The sequence below is a fragment of the Aegilops tauschii genome, chromosome 5, assembly GCF_002575655.3.
Source record: "Aegilops tauschii subsp. strangulata cultivar AL8/78 chromosome 5, Aet v6.0, whole genome shotgun sequence".
In the NCBI taxonomy this organism is placed as follows: domain Eukaryota; kingdom Viridiplantae; phylum Streptophyta; class Magnoliopsida; order Poales; family Poaceae; genus Aegilops; species Aegilops tauschii.
This window is the reverse complement of record NC_053039.3, coordinates 21,476,588-21,488,797: the sequence shown is the minus strand read 5'-3', so window position 1 is coordinate 21,488,797 and position 12,210 is coordinate 21,476,588. Positions and strand designations below refer to the sequence as shown.

The following is a 12,210-nucleotide window of genomic DNA, read 5'->3' as shown; positions in this document are numbered from 1 at the left end:
TTGTTTCCTCGACGATTCTCTTGAGGAAAGGTTGTATGTGATACAACCAGAAGGTTTTGTCAATCCTGAAATATGCTAACAAGTATGCGAAGCTCCAGCAATCCTTCTAAGGACTGGAGTAAGCATCTTGGAGTTGGAATGTACGCTTTGATGAGATGATCAAAGATTGTGGGTTTATACAAAGTTTATGAGAAACTTGTATTTCCAAAGAAGTGAGTGGGAGCACTATAGATTTTTGATGAGTATATGTTGTTAACATATTGTTGATCAGAAATGATGTAGAATTTCGGGAAAGCATACAGGGTTATTTGAAAAGTGTTTTTGAATGGAAAACCTGGATTAAGCTACTTGAACATTGAGCATCAAGATCTATAAGGATAGATCAAAAATGCTTAATAGTACTTTCAAATGAATACATACCGTGACAAGATTTTGAAGGAGTTCAAAATAGATCAGCAAAGAAGGAGTTCTTGGCTGTGTTACAAGGTGTGAGTATTGAGTAAGACTCAAGACCTGACCACGGCCGAAGAGAGAGAAAGGATGAAGGTCGTCCCCTATGCTTTAGACGTAGGCTCTACAGTACGCTATGCTGTGTACCGCACCTGAAGTGTGCTTTTCCATGAGTTAGTCAAGGGGTACAATAGTGATCCAGGAATGGATCACATGACAGCGGTCGAACTTATCCTTAGTAACTAGTGGACTAGGGAATTTTCTCGATTATGGAGGTGGAAAAGGAGTTCGTCGTAAAGAGTAACGTCGATGCAAACTTTGACACTAATCGAGATGACTCTGAGTAGTAAACCGGATTCGTATAGTAGAGCAGTTATTTGGAATAGCTCCAAGTAGCATGTGGTACCTGCATCTACAAGATAACATAGAGATTTGTAAAGCACACATGGATCTGAATGTTGCAGACCCGCTCACTAAAACCTCTCTCGTAAGCATAACATGATCAAACCCTAGAACTCATTTAGTGTTAATCACATGGTGATGTGAACTAGATTATTGACTCTAGTAAACTCTTGGGTATTAGTCACACGGGGATGCGAACTTTGAGTGTTAATCACATGGTGATGTGAACTAGATTATTGACTCTAGTGCAAGTGTGAGACTGTTGGAAATATGCCCTAGAGGCAATAATAAAATGGTTATTATTGTATTTCCTTGTTCATGATAATTGTCCATTGTTCATGCTATAATTGTATTAACTGGAAACCGTAATACATGTGTGAATACATAGACCACAACATGTCCCTAGTAAGCCTCTAGTTGACTAGCTCGTTGATCAATAGATGGTTATGGTTTCCTGACCATGGACATTGGATGTCATTGATAACGGGATCACATCATTAGGAGAATGATGTGATGGACAAGACCCAATACTAAGCATAGCACAAGATCGTGTAGTTCGTTTGCTAAGAGCTTTTCTAATGTCAAGTATCGTTTCCTTGGACCATGAGATTCTGCAACTCCCGGATACCGTAGGAATGCTTTGGGTGTACCAAACGTCACAACGTAATTGGGTGGCTATAAAGGTGCACTACAGGTATCTCCGAAAGTGTCTGTTGGGTTGGCACGAATTGAGACTGGGATGTGTCACTCCGTATGACGGAGAGGTATCTCTGGGCCCACTCGGTAATGCATCATCATAATGAGCTCAATGTGACTAAGAAGTTAGCCACGGGATCATGCGTTACGAAACGAGTAAAGAGACTTGCCGGTAACGAGATTGAACTAGGTATTGGGATACCGACGGTCGAATCTCGGGCAAGTAACATACGGATAGACAAAGGGAATTGTATACGGGATTGATTGAATCCTCGACATCGTGGTTCATCCGATGAGATCATCGTGGAACATGTGTGAGCCAATATGGGTATCCAGATCCCGCTATTGGTTATTGGCTGGAGACGTGTCTCGGTCATGTCTGCATGGTTCCCGAACCCGTAGGGTCTACACACTTAAGGTTCGGTGACGCTAGAGTTGTTATGGGAAATAGTATGTGGTTACCTAAGGTTGTTCGTAGTCCCGGATGAGATCCCGGACATGACGAGGAGCTCCGGAATAGTCCGGAGGTGAAGATCGGTATATTGGACGAAGGGTATGGGAGTCCGGAATTGTTCCGGGGGTACCAGGCTATGGCCAGCATGTCCGAAAGGGGTTTCGGAGGCCCTGGCAAGCGTTGGGGGGCCTTATGGGCCAAGGGGAAGGGGCAAACCAGCCCACTAAGGGGCTGTGCGCCCCTCCCAATCCCACTCACGTATCCAGGAGAGGTGGGGGCGCCACCCCTAGGGCAGCCGCGCCTCCCGGCTTGGGGGGCAAGTTTCCTAGGGGTGGGGGCGCCCAAACCCATCTAGGGTTTCCCCTGGCCGCCGCCTCCTCCTCTAGATCCATCTAGAGGTACCGGCCCCCTCTCGCCTTCCCCCTATATATAGTGAGGGGGTGGGAGGGCAGCCACACCCTTCCCTTGGCGCAGCCCCTTCCTCCTCATACATCTCCTCCTCCTCGGTAGTGCTTAGTGAAGCTCTGCCGGAGAACCACGAGCTCCATTGCCACCACGCCGTCGTGCTTCTGGAGTTCTCCCTCAACTTCTCCTCTCCCCTTGCTGGATCAAGAAGGAGGAGGCGTCCCTGGGCTGTACGTGTATTGAACGCGGAGGCGTCGTCCGTTCGGCGCTAGATCGGATCTTCCGCGATTTGAATCGCCGCGAGTATGACTCCATCAACCGCGTTCTTGTAACGCTTCCGCTTAGCGATCTTCAAGGGTATGAAGATGCACTCCCTCTCTCTCGTTGCTAGCATCTCCTAGATTGATCTTGGTGACACGTAGGAAAGATTTGAAATATTGCTACGTTACCCAACACTACATATGATGCCTTGAGTCCGGAAGAAAAGTTCAATCTACATGCTACAATCATATGGTCCATCCATGATTTCCCGGCGCTGCCCACTCTGTCTGGGAGGATCACAGCGGGTTATAAGGCCTGTGTCCATTGTGACAAAGACCCCTGCTCAAAGAGAATAAGGAGCAAGATCTGCTATATTAGGCACCGCCAATTTCTTCCCCGAAACCATCGCTGGCGAAGAAGCAAAGATTTTAATGGTGAGAATGAAACTCGTGACAAGCCAGCTGAATTCACTAAAGAAGAGCTAGAGCAGCAACTTGAAAAGGTGAAAGATGTGAGACTAGGAATGCTTGCGAAGAAAAGAAAGCGTGAGGAAGGTCAATGTTGGGACCAGAGGTCTTGTTTGTGGGACCTGCCATACTGGGCTGATCTGAAATTAAGGCATAATCTCGATGTAACGCACATTGAGAAAAACATATGCGAGCATCTGCTAGGGACGTTTCTGAACATTGAAGGGAAGACAAAGGACACGGTTAGTTCTAGGCTTGATTTGGAGGACATGGGCATAAGAGAAGATTTGCATCTACAACACAATGAAGATGAAGATTCATTTGAAATGCCACGAACATGGTATACAATGAGTAAAGAACAAAAGCTTGCATTCTGTGAATTCCTGAGAGCGGTGAAATTTCCAGATGGTTATGCTGCTAACCTAGCAAAGTGTGTTACTTCTGATGGATTCAAGCTTTCAGTACTGAAAACCCATGATTGTCACATCCTCCTCCAAAGGATTTTACCGGCGGGCCTCCGAGGAATAATGGACAAGGATATATATGAAACGGTTGCTGAGCTAGGAAATTTCTTTAGAGAACTGTGCTGCAAAACACTCAAGTTATCTGTCCTGGAAAGACTTGAAAAAGAAATCCCAATTATTCTTTGCAAGCTCGAGAATATTTTCCCTCCAGCTTTCTTCACCGTGATGGTCCATTTGGCAGTGCACTTACCAAAAGAGGCAATCCTTAGAGGCCCTGTGCAATACGGTTGGATGTACCAATCGAATGAAGGCTGCCTACTTGTAAGCGTTATGTGCGAAACACGGCAAGACCTGAAGGTTCTATTGCTGAAGCATATGTCATTGACGAGTGCTTGACTTTTTGCTCTAGATACTTTGGCGATGTGGAAACAAGATGGAACCGGCTGGGCAGAAATGGAGAGCGGTCTGATTCGCAAAGTGGTGATGTCTCTATTTTCAACCATGGTGTGAACTTTCTTGGAGCCTCACAATACATGGAGGCTGGTGATGAGTATGACAAGATGGTTTGGTACGTGCTCAGCAATTGCGCCGAGGTTCTACCATATATCAAGTACGTTATATCTTGTGCAATCATTATATTTTTTTTGCTTGGGTTGGCACCAGCCTAATGTTTTAATTCACATGTTTTGTTTGCATTACAGGAAATCCAAGGAAGAGTTAAATCAGGAAGAAAGCAAGATCCATGTTGATAAAAGGGTTGCCATGGGGTTTGCTAAGTGGTTTAAGAATCATGTGAGATCTTTAGCCACATGTTTGATGTTTTCTCTGTTATTCACCAACTGTTAAATACCATTGTTTGCTAAATGGTTTATTTGTGCAGATTGGAAAGTTGCATGAGGAGAAGAAGGTCAGTGATGATCTATTTGCTTTGGCATGCTTACCGGATAAGCGAGTGAGAGTGTATTCAGCATGCATTGCTGACGGTGTCCGGTACCACACCGTTGACCGCGAAAAAAAGGAAGACAAAGAATAGTGGAATCATCACTGAGGGGTCACGTGATCATGAGATCATTGACTTCTATGGTCAGTTGAGAAGCATCGTAGAGTTGCAGTACAACTCTAGTGGAGGCATCCATCGCACAGTTGTCTTATTTCGCTGTGACTGGTTTGAGCTTGGTAGCAAGAAGAACAGAGACTCTTTTGTCAAATATCATGGCCACTTCAAAAGCATCAACACTGTAAGGTGCTGGTATAGGAGAGATCCCTTTATTCTAACAACACAAGCAACAATGGTGTTTTATCTGCCACACACTCTTTTGCACGGAAAATGGTGAGTTGTGCAAAACTTTGAGCACAAACACTTGTGGAGTGTGACTGAAACTGAAGTGGAAAAGGTCCCCGGTGGTCGTGGACTAACATACCAGGATGATGACTCTACGGAAGTTCCGTTGCAAGCTAATGATGACTCTATGGAAGTTCCAGTGCAAATCAGAGTGCGAAGGGACCGGGAACGTGTGCTCGTTGATGCTGCAATAGTTGAAGGCATCAAGAAAAGAATAAAGGTGGTAGCGGATGGACATGACAGCGAGGATGAGGAAAACATGACTGATCATAATATGCTGCAATATTGTAGTGACGATGAGGAAAACAGGAGTGGGCATAGAGTTCCTTGTTTTCGTATTGACGACAATGAGTAGCGAAGGTAAATTTTGTCACCTTGGTGAGCTAATGCTATTACTACATGTTCCTGATGTACTTTTTGTACTACAATTTTCTCCAGGTAGCAAAATGCATGAGACTGATAGTTGTAGTGATGGAGAGGCAGATGATGCTTGATCATGATGTTTCAGGGAAAATCATGTAGTTTTGGTGATCATGATGGCTCTAGTGATGGAGAGGCAAAATGCATAGTGGCTCTAGTGATGTAGTTTTGGTGCCATTTTCTTAGTTTTGGTCAGAACTGTTGGTTGTGATGATCCTGAAGTTGTAATGCAAAATGATGTTGTAATGATCCTGAAGTTTTTTTTACTGAATTGAGATGTTGTTTTCAGACCTGTTTATCATACTATTTTCAAAGATAGTGATGTTGGTGCAAAATAGTGATGTTGTTGTTGGTACAAAATGATGTGATGGAGGGTTGTTGTTTTGGTACAAAATGATGATGTCTGAATATTTTGCAAAATGATGATGGAGGACTGTTGTTTTGATACAATGCAAAATGAAGATTGCAAAATATTTTTCATGAAGATTTTTGAACTTAATTGAGACGTTGTTGCTCTAACTGTATAGAAACTAAATTATGTCTATCTGAATATAAAAAAATTGCGCGAGCGGGGACTCGAACCCACAACCGAGCGCATGTTTCACCCTGTCCAGAACCACTGAGCTAGCAAGAGAATGTTGATAATGTGCCTAGTTGTTTCACTATATACTCGAGCCCACGAGCTAGCAAAAGAATATTGGTGTGCTCCATCACACACCAGTCTGATCCCATGCGCGGCCAAAAAATAATGCGCGAGCGGGGGCTTGAACCCACGACCGAGCGCTTATTTCACCTGGTTTCTACCACTGGGCTAGGAAGAGGTTGTTGGCTGAGTACATGAACATTTTGCTATATCAAATAGAACTGGCTGACAAGTGGGACCCACTCCCCCTCTCTATATCAAATAGAACCCTAATCTAAACTGCCTGTCAATTGCTCGACACTTCTCCTCCCTTCTCCTCCATCGACGGCGACAGCGACGGCATCCCCTTCTCCTCCATCGACGGCGACGGCGACGGCATCCCCTTCTCCTACAATGACGGCGACGGCCTCCCCGACGAGTCCACTCTTCCTCCCCGCCACCGCCGCCGCCGTCGCTGACTCCTTCCTCTCCCGCAGAGGTATGAATCCGCTGCTGACTCCTTCCTCTCCATTTGGTTTTTTGCTGCTGTTTAGATTAGGGTTCGACTCCATTGAATTAGGGTTGAACTGATTGGATTAGGGTTGTTGGATTAGGTTTTTATTAGGGTTGGATTAGAGTTCTTGCCGCCGCTGTTGTTGTGTTCAACTAAGCTGATTAGGGTTTGATTAGGCTTCTGCTCAAGTCAAGAGGATAGGGTTCTCCCCTGTTGTTCTCCACTAGTGTACTTCTCTCTGAAAAAAAATCAATAGTGTTCAGTGTTATGCTAATACTAAGTATTGGTATCAGTTTGTAAGGTTAATATAAATAGATTATATCATGGCTATTGCAACCCCCCGTACTTATCTCTAAAGAAGGTGTTAGTGTTGATTTATATATATATATATATGCCTTTTATAGTAGACATGGCCAGATATGGTCCTTTTATAGTAGCAAATTTTGTGGTTCAATATATAGTAGACATGGCCAGATATAGATATGTTCATTTACAGATATTGAGATTGTTTTCTGTTTCTTTCAATGATTTGTGTGGTTCAGTTTCTGCTGTCCATATATCTCCACATATGAACATATCTGTCCAAATTTGATTGTTTCCGAAGTAAAATGTATATATCTCCACTTATGAACATATCTGTCCAAATTTGATTGTACCTAAACATGTGCCTTAATACCTTTTCTGTCATTTGGTGTCCATGGATTGAAATGTTGGGTGTTATATATTGATTGTGGTATATTTGTGCATGTTAATTGAGTGTTTGTGTTGATTTGATGCCAATATTCAGAAACAATATTTTGATGGACTGACTGACTCATTGACTGACCTTTTTTGATATGGGAAGATATGTTCATTTATAGATATGGAACAATGTCCAGTCCTGTTTATAGCTGTGTCCTGTTTATAGCTTTGGGTCCATTTATAATAGATATGGTTCTAGCTGTCTTCTGGTCAATTTATAGTAGATTTTAGTGTTGTTGCTGTTGGTGGTCACCTAATGATGTTGTTGTTGTTATTCTTGTTGTGGTTACCTGATGGGTGCTATTGATGTTGATGGGTGCTGTTGATGTTGTTATTCTTGTTGCTGATGATGATTGCTCCTTCACTACTAGAAAAAGGACTGTTAGTGGCGCACCTAATTTTGCCATTAATGGGGCACTATAGGTGTACCATTATTACCATGCCACTAGTAACAAATACTAATGGCGCACCTCTGGTGCGCCATTAGTATTATAGGTAACAGTGGTGCACCTTGTAGTGCGCCATTACTATTGCTACAGGTGCACTACCGGTAACTTTTTTTACATTTTTATATATTTTTGAATTTTGAAGGCGGGAAAATAGTAGTGGCACACCGTCTAACCCCCACCGTGCGCCATTGCTATTTTTGAATTTTGAATTTGGATCTGGATCTAGATCTGGCTCATTTTTTTGGCTTGTTTTTTCGCTCGTTTTTTTTTGCTTGAAGTTTTTTCAAATTTCGTTCTCGACCTGGATCTGGTACGCTCTTTGTGTTAGGGGAGCTCCAGATGTGGCCGGGAGTAGAGGAGGAGGGAGGAGAGACCGTGAGGAGGAGAGGAGGGAGGAGAGACCATGAGGATCAGGTGAGGAGGGAGGAGGAGGTCGTCGGAGAGGAGGAGGAGGATCGTGAGCAGGAGAGGAAGGAGTAGGACCGTCAGGAGGAGAGGAGGGAGGAGGTCGCCGGAGGAGGAGAGGAGGGAGGAGGAGGTCGCCGGAGGAGGAGCACCGTGAGGAGGAGGTCACCGGAGGAGGAGCACCGTGAGTAGGAGGAGGTCACAGGAGAGGAGGAGATGGAGTGGAGGAGAGGAGGAGAGGAGGAGATGGAGTGGAGGAGAGGAGGAGAAGAATGAAGGGGTAAGTGGCTGGCCGACCATTTTAAACTTCTGTCCCAACTTAGCAGTGGCGCACCGTGCACTGGTGCGCCATTGCTATTTTTTGAATTGTGAAGGCGGGAAAATAGTAGTGGCACATTATTCGTAAGGTGCGCCATTGCTAATTTATTTATTTTTTGCATTTTTTCAAATTTTTTTGCCTCCAGATCTTAAAAGCATCATAACTTTTTTCTGTTATGTTTTTGAGGATTCTAGAAAATCAATAACGTGCATAGCTAGTCAAATTCAAAAGTAACTTTTCGAGTAGATGATTTTTCATATATATAACTTTTTCATCGGAGGTCGTATGCAAAAGTTACGAGCATTTTACCGAAACACGGCGGCCTTTTGCAAAAAAAATCAAAATTCATGTTTGTTAATTTTCCTAACAACTAGAACACATAACACATGGGCATCTATTTTTTTTGAATTTTTTTTGAATATTTTATCATTTTCTTTTATTTTTTAAAAAACCTAAAAGGCGATCCACGGGGGGGAGTTTGTGTGTGTGAGGCGTTAGTAATGGCGCACCCTCCCTGGTGCGCAATTGCTAACCCTAGCAATGGCACACCAGGGAGGGTGCGCCATTACTAACCTCACACACACGCAGGCACACCCCCACCAGACATAGCAATGGCGCACCACACCTAGGTGCGCCACTACTATGTAGCATAGCATTGGCGCACCTAGGTGTGGTGCGCCATTGCTATGTCTGGTGGGGGGGATGGACCCAAAAAACTAGCAATGGTGCACTGCTCTTGTGGTGCGCCATTAGTAAAAACATAGCAATGGCGCACCTGATTTTGGTGCGCCACTGCTATATAGCAGTGGCGCACCACCATCATGGTGCGCCACTAGTAGAGATATTGGGGATAAGCCTTTTTCTAGTAGTCCTTTGCCAAGATATAGTAGGAGCAAATTGAGGCCATTGCCATTTATAGTAGTATTCCAAATTGAGGCCCTCGCAAACACATATAGTAAATATTCTACTTTTTTGAAGTGCTTGTTTCCTATTTATGTACAGTCCTGTTTATGGTAACTTGTTGTTTAATTACAATGCTGCTTTTCAGAGAAGTGAGATGGCTGGCTTGGAAGGTTTCGAGTTCTTCGAGATCCTAATTAAGAAATCTTGCAGTAGGCAGGTATATTCAAGACAATATCTCCCCTTCACCCATCTCTTTATCATCACTCTGCTGTCTAGTGCTTGATTGGCACAATTAACCACTGCTTGACCCTTGCTGCACAGGCTACCTGACAAGTTTGCGAAGATGCTCGCCGGTCGTGAGCCCCACAAAGTGAAGCTGAGGGGGGTCGGCAGCGGGCGTCGCAGGCTGTGGGATGTGTTGGTGGTGTTCGACGGCAAAAGGCCACATGTACCTAGGGCTCGGCTGGGAGATGTTCGACAACACCATGTGCCGCATGTACTACCAGCACGACGACGATCCCAGTACGCTCTCTGCCTCTCTTCTTCCTGTCCTTTTGGCTTCCTCTACCCGCACGACGACGACACCATGTTCACACTTTGTAGCATTTGGCCAGGCAATGGGAGCAGCAGCGGGGATGACGAGGAGTAGAGTGGGCAAGAAGAGGAGCAGAGCAGGGATGATGAGGAGCAGTGCGGGGAAGAAGAGGAGCAGAGCGGGGAGGTGCAGCCTATTCTGGCTGACGACGATCTTGCTATGGTGGTGGCTAACGTCGACCCTGCAATGGTGGTGGCTGACGACGACCTCGCAATTGTGGTGCCTGACGCTGACCTCATGATGGTGGTGCCTAACGATGACCTCGCGATGGTGGTGGCGCCAGCGATCCCACAGCTGGGCAACAGGACCATGCTAATTGTGGTAGAGGAGTACATTCGCCTCCACATTCGCCACTCTGAGTGCATCAGGACAATGAAGGAGAATAAGGAGAAGAACGAGTGAAGATGTTAAGAATATAAGCTTGTTAAGCATGTTAATCTGAACATGTCAATGTTTAGTATGTCAAGTTTAAGCTTGTTAGTGTAAACCTCTTAAGTATGACAATGTCAGCCAAGCTTAGTTTGAAATTGATGAGCTTTGAAATTTCGTGCGCCCATGGATGCTCAACTATGAATATTCTGTTTCTTAATTATGAATATTCATTTTGGTAATTGATGGGAATTGATATTTTGTGCATGCTCATGGATGAAATATGAAATTATGGGTTTTTGTGCATGCTCATGTATGAAACAATATAAGTTTTCATTTTGTGATTGTCAAAAACATGTTTTTTCCTTCAGATTGTTCATTAAGAATCAACAACATTATGTAACAATATAAGTTTCATGCTCAAGTATGACAGTGTCATCTAAACATGGTTTTTCATAAAGAATAGACAACAGATTTGCATGACTCAAACCCTAGCCATGGACGGCCGCCTCACCGAAATCGGCCGGTTTTTGAAAACACCGTAAAAAATTCAAAAAAATCGAAAAATAGGAGACCTCCGCGTCACATCATCAAATGTGGCCTGCAAACTAGCAAAAATACTAAACTTGCAATACCGACGTTTTCTTGAAAAGGTGTTCTAAAAAATGACCTACCATGAACGAAGATTCATGGCTTTCAAGCCAAACTAGCAATGATATGGCGGCATTCGTTGAATAGTTTTTGATAATATGCCCAAATTTGGCGCATCCCTCCGTCTTGTGATGGCAAACAATGTTGCCAAAGCTAGGTTCCAACTTGTTTCACAAAAAAAACCGTTTTTCATTTTTTTGAATGCTAAAAACATGTGTTTTTCATGAAGCGGCTACAAGGAGGGTCACCCCAAACGGCGCCATTCCATGTCTATGTCAAAGTAGACCCTATTTTATGGACGGTCGCCAAAAATCACACATTTCCGAACCATGTAGCTACTCCCGGCCATTCAGACAACCTTCGGCCGATTCAGCTGGAACGGGCTGGAATTTGAACTGCGGGTCCTCCATAGCTTGCCCGTTATTTTTGCTAAAAAACCTTTTTAGCTTCACAGGTAGGCATTTCATCACAGAATCGGCAACAAATTTGCATGACTCAAACCCGAGCCACGGCCGGCCGCCGCGACGAAATCGGCCGGTTTTTGAAAACACCGTAAAAAATTCAAAAAAATCAAAAAAAAGGGAGACCCCCTGCGTCACATCATCAAATGTGGCCTACCAACTAGCAAAAATACTAAACTTGCAATACCGACGTTTTCTTGAAAAGGTGTTCTAAAAAACGACCTACCATGAACGAAGATTCATGACTTTCAAGCCAAACTAGCCATGATATGGCCGCATTCGTTGAATAGTTTTTGATAATATGCCCAAATTTGGCGCATGCCTCCGTCTTGTGATGGCAAACAATGTTGCCAAAGCTAGGTTCCAACCTGTTTCACACAAAAAAACCGTTTTTCATTTTTTGAATGCTAAAAACATGTGTTTTTCGTGAAGCGGCTACTAGGAGGGTCACCCCAAACGGCGCCATTCCATGTCTATCTCAAAGTAGACCCTATTTAATGGACGGTCGCCAAAAATCAAGCATTTCCGACCCTCGTAGCTACTCCCGGCCATTCAGACAACCTTCGGTCGATTCAGCTGGAACCGGCTAAAATTTGAACTCTGGGTCCTCGATTGCTTGCCCGTTATATTCGCTAAAAATCCTTTTTATCTTCACTGGTAGGCATTTCATCACAGAATCGACAACATATTTGCATGACTCAAACCCTAGCCATGGACGGCCGCCGCCATGAAATCGGCCGGTTTTTTAAAACACTGTAAAAAATTCAAAAAAATCAAAAAAATGGGAGACCTCCGCGTCACATCATCAAATGGGGCCTGC

General features: G+C 44.1%; 1 long non-coding RNA gene across 1 annotated transcript; it reads left to right on the top strand.

Annotated features, from left to right (window-relative positions):
* Window positions 1-6,349: 6,349 nt before the first annotated feature.
* On the top strand, window positions 6,350-11,090 carry LOC120964258 (uncharacterized). Its single transcript, XR_005755975.2, has 3 exons — window positions 6,350-6,482; window positions 9,460-9,836; window positions 9,929-11,090. It is a non-coding gene; the product is annotated as an uncharacterized lncRNA (long non-coding RNA).
* The last annotated feature ends 1,120 nt before the right edge of the window (window positions 11,091-12,210 follow it).